This window comes from Physeter macrocephalus, chromosome 1, assembly GCF_002837175.3.
Source record: "Physeter macrocephalus isolate SW-GA chromosome 1, ASM283717v5, whole genome shotgun sequence".
NCBI lineage: Eukaryota > Metazoa > Chordata > Mammalia > Artiodactyla > Physeteridae > Physeter > Physeter macrocephalus.
The window spans coordinates 82,642,935-82,643,184 of record NC_041214.2 but is presented as its reverse complement, the minus strand read 5'-3'; positions in this window follow the sequence as shown (position 1 = coordinate 82,643,184).

The window sequence follows — 250 nt, the reverse complement described above, 5'->3', positions numbered from 1 at the left end:
CAATATCACTGATGAATATAGATGTAAAAATCCTCAACAAAATACTATCAGACAGAATCCAACAACACATTAAAAGCATCATACACCATGATCAAGTGGGATTTATCCCAGGGATGCAAGGATTCTTCAATATATGCAAATAAATCAATGTGATACATCATATTAACAAATTGCAGAATAAAAACCTTATGATCATCTCAATATATGGGGGAAAAACTTGACAAAATTCAACACCCATTTATGATAAAAA